The sequence below is a fragment of the Cnephaeus nilssonii genome (genome assembly GCF_951640355.1).
Source record: "Cnephaeus nilssonii genome assembly, chromosome: 20".
Classification (NCBI taxonomy): Eukaryota; Metazoa; Chordata; class Mammalia; order Chiroptera; family Vespertilionidae; genus Cnephaeus; species Cnephaeus nilssonii.
The window spans coordinates 50711282-50716102 of NC_137091.1; positions in this window are offsets into that span (position 1 = coordinate 50711282).

Consider the following 4821-nt stretch of genomic DNA (forward strand, 5'->3'; position numbering starts at 1 on the left):
CCAGGCCGTGGAGGACGTCACGCGAGCTGCCGTGACCTGGGTCAGGCTCTGTGGTCCGGGGGGGGGGGTCGGGCTGGGAGACGCGCAGGGGCCAGGAGGGGCCGGCCAGGGCCGAGGCCGGGCGGGAGGGTGACTTTGCACGTGTGAGGAGGGACGGGAAGGCGGAGCGTGGCTGGGACCCTGCAGACACCCTGGCTACTTGGTAGATGCACTGGTGAAACATGGTTTTAATGTATTTGTACTGATTTCAGAGAGGAAGGGGGAGGGAGGGAGAGAGAGAAACATCAGTGATGAGAGAGAATCACGGATCGGCTGGCACCTGCACGCCCCACACTGGGGATGGAGCCCGCCACCCGGGCCTGTGCCCTGACCGGGAATCGAACCCGCAGCCTCGGGGTCCCTGGGTTGCCGTTGAGCCGCTGAGCCACGCCAGCCGGGCTCGGCCTCGTTTTAATTCACTCGCCTCTGCAGAGGCCCGGTCTCAAAGACAGTTCTGTTCTGACCTCGGGGAGGGCGGGGGGGGGGGGGACCTATGAGTTGTTGGAGGGAGACCAGCATCGCCATCGCACTGGCTCTATATGTCTCACGCTGTAACGCTCTTTCTTTTTAAAAATTAGTTTTTTTACTCGTGCAGCTGATAAATGCTCAGGGCGCCTGCAGGGGTGAGGTCAGGGGTGAGCTTGGGAGGGGTGCGAACCCCCTGGTGGAGGCGCCTCCATCCCTGCACCCCGGCCTGGACCACGGAGGCTGTCACCATGGAAGCCGTCACCATGGAAGCTGTCACCATGGAAACTGTCACCGTGGAAACCGTCACCGTGGAAACCGCCTCTGCAGGATGAGAAAGGGGAGGGAGGGGACGGAGGAGTGAAGGGAGGGAGCCCCTGAGGGTGGAATTTTCCAGAATCGGGGGTCCCAGGCCTCAGCCCGCACACAGCAGGTGCTTCCTTAGTGCCTGTTGGACAGAGAAGTGGGTGTCTCCGGGGTCTGGGCGGAGACGGTGAACTCGGACGCAGGGCCGGGCTCCCGGGAATGCATGGGCGGAACCAGGACTGGGAGGCCCGTTCGGGGTCCATGGGGAGCCAGGCAGCTGGGTCAGACCTCGGGGTGTGCGTGCTACCCTCTCAGAGTGCGTCCTGGGGCGCCAGGAAGGTTCTGGAAACTGTCGGCAGGGAGGGTGGAATCTGTGGATGAAGAACCCCAGATCCGCTCTAGGGCGCCCCGCCCACAGCCACCCCCACACACCGTGGTCCATGGTGAAGTCTCACGAGGAGGGGGGGTATATTTTTGTTGTTTAATTGATTTGAGTGAGAGGAACATCATGTGTTGTTCTACTTATTGAAGAGCTCATTGGTTGATTCCTTTTATTTTAATATATTTTCATTGCGAGGAAGAGAGTGGAAGATAGAAACACCCATGATGATGAAAAATCACAGATCGGCTGCCTCCTGCACGCCCCACTGGATCCGCTGAGCCCGCAACCCGGGCCTGTGCCCTGACCGGGAATCCAACCGTGACCTCCTAGTTCTTAGGTCAATGCTCAACCACTGAGCCACACCAGCCGGGCCTGATTTTTTTTTTCTTTAATATATTTTATTGATTTTTTACAGAGAGGAAGGGAGAGGAATAGAGAGTTAGAAACATCGATCAGCTGCCTCCTGCACGCCCCCCACTGGGGATGTGCCCGCAACCAAGGTACATGCCCTTGACCGGAATCGAACCCGGGACCCTTCAGTCCGCAGGCCGACGCTCTATCCACTGAGCCACACCGGTTGGGGCCCAGTATTTCTTTTTGTTGTCGATCCTCACCCGAGGGTCTACTCTATTTCCACTGGTTTTCAGAGAGCTGGCAGGAGGGGGAGAGGCGGACAGAGGAACAGGAGAGTGAGAGAGACACCTGGGCGGGCGGCCTCCTGCAGGTGCGCCAACCAGGGCCGGGGAGGAGCCAGCCACCGAGGGGCCTGCCCTGGACCGGAGTCGAACCCGGGACCCTGCAGTCCGCGGGCTGACGCTCCACCCACTGAGCGGCCCGGCCAGGGCCTCTTTGCTGGGGGGGCACAGGGCGGCTCCATCGCCCTCTCCGATGGGTCCCCTGCTGAGACCGCCAGGCGCTCGCTGGGCCAAGGAGACGCTCAGGGTTTCTGCCCACGTCCCCCCCCCCCCTCCCCCCGGGCTGCACGGAATGCGCGCAGGAACCTCTGACGCACAGACTCTCCCCGGCTCCCCACCGGCCCCCCTCCCAGGGGCTCCCACCTTCTCCTGGAGGATGCGGAGCGCCCGCCGTTGCCATGGAAACCTGGAGGCGCGGGGCTAGGCCTGGTGCAGAGAGAGGAATTTTCCAGGCTCTGCAGTCAGAGAGTGGGTTCAGTCCTGGGACCCCCTCTTTCCCTCTCTCTCTCTCTCTCTCTCTCCCCCTTCCCGTCCTCTCTCTAAAAGTCAATAAAATTGTTTTAAAAACTGTTCTCCTCCCCATGAGCGTGGCTCAGTGGTTGAGCGTTGACCTATGAACCAGGAGGTCACGGTTCGATTCCCGGTCAGGGCACAGGCCCGGGTCGTGGGCTCCATCCCCAGTAGGGGGTGTGCAGGAGGCAGCCGATCCATGGTTCTCTCTCATCATGGATGTTTCTCTCTCTCCCTCCCTCTCCCTTCCTCTCTGAAATCAATCAAAAAATTATATATATACACTGAGTGTCCAGATTATTATTATGATCTCTGAATGCATAATAATCTGGTCACTCAGTATATACATATACATATATATATATTAAGGCCCAGTGCATGAATTCGTGCATGGGTGGGGTCCGGCCAGCGGGCCAGGGGGAGGAGACATGGGCGGTTGGCCGGCCTGCCTGCTGGTCAAACTCCTGGTCGAGGGGACAATTTGCATATTAGCCTATTATTCTATAGGATATACACTGAGTGGCCAGGTTACTATGCGTTCAGAGATCATCATCATCTGGCCACTCCGTGTATTTTAAATTGTTCTCCCAACACCCAGTTTAACAGACAGGAGACACAGGCCTGGGCCCCCCATTAAGTCTCAAATCCGTGCCTCCCCCCTATTTCCCCGCATCAAGCCATTTAGTTCCATTATCCCTGGGTCCTCACCGATGAGGGGGAGGGGACGGGGGTGGCGAGGCTGGCTCCGGTTGCCATGGAAACCTGTGCGCTGAACAATGAGCTGCAAAATTAAGCGTCTGCGCTGGGTCTCAGAGCGTGTACATGAAAATGCAGTGATGCGTCATGAAAAATCGCCATGAATTGCGCTCAGAGATGGACCCACACACGCACTCGGAGACTATGTCTGGGAAGACACAGCAGGAACGTGTCGTGAGAGAGGGCGAGGGAGAGACTGGTTTCTCCTCCCCCTTCTCTCCTGTTAACCAGCAAATGTACCCCCTTTTCTTTTTTAAAAAATGTATTTTATTGATTTTTTACAGAGAGGAAGGGAGAGGGAGAGAGAATTAGAAACATCAATGAGAGAGAAACATCGATCAGCTGCCTCCCGCACACCCCCCACTGGGGATGTGCCCGCAACCAAGGTACATGCCCTTGACCGGAATCGAACCCAGGACCCTTCAGTCTGCATGCCGACGTTCTATCCACTGAGCCAAACCAGCCAGGGCTGTAACCCCAATTCTTTTCTTTTTTTAAAAAACATATCCTATATAATAAAAGGCTAATATGCAAATCGACCAAACAGCAGAATGACCTGTCACTATGACACGCACTGACTACCAGGGGGCAGACGCTCAAAGCAGGAGTTGCCCCTGGTGGTCAGTGCACTCCCACAGGGGGAGTGCTACTCAGCCAGAAGCCAGGGGATCGGGCCTAAGCCGGCAGGCAGACATCCCCCGAGGGGTCCCAGATTGCGAGAGGGCACAGGCTGGGCTGAGGGACCCCCCCACCCCCCGCACAGTGCACGAATGTCGTGCACCGATCCTCTAGTATAGCTTATATTTGAGAGAGAGAGACATCGATTTGTTGTTCCACTTACCTGTACATTCATTGCTTGCTTCTTCTTTTTTTTTTTTTTTTAATATATTTTATTGATTTTCTACAGAGAGAAAGGGAGAGGGATAGAGAGCCAGAAACATCGATGAGAGAGAAACATCCATCAGCTGCCTCCTGCACACTCCCCACTGGGCACGTGCCCACCACCAAGGCACATGCCCCTGACCGGAACCGAACCTGGGACCCCTGAGTCCGCAGGCCGACGCTCTGTCCACTGAGCCACACCGGCTAGGGCCATTGCTTGCTTCTTGTCCATGCCTGACCGGGGATCAAACCTGCAACCTTGGGGTATCGGGACGACCCTATAACTGAGCCGCCCCGACAGGACTCTGTATCACCTTTTCTAACACTTAAAGATGGCGCGACAGGCGTATCCAGAAAAAGTTCACTACTGATAGAAAGAGTTCAGCTCGAGCCTGGCTGGTGTGGCTCAGTGGTTGAGTGTCGACCTGTGAACCAGGAGGTCAGGGTTCGATTCTCGGTCAGGGCCCAGGCCCGGGCCGGGGGCTCCATCCCCAGTGTGGAAATTTCAGAAGCATGATTTTTTGGTGCTTGGGCAGCTGGTGATCGTTGGTCCTGGCACCCACAAAAAAAAAAAAACACAACAAAACACGCCCTAGCTGGAGTAGCTCAGTGGATAGAGCGTCGGCCTGCAGACTGAAGGGTCCTGGGTTCGATTCCGGTCAGGGCACAGGCCCGGGTTGTGGGCTCAATCCCCAGAGAGAGGCGTGCAGGAGGCAGCCGATCAATGATTCTCTCTCATCATGGATGTTTCTCTCTCCCTCTCCCCTCCTCTCTGAAATCAATAAA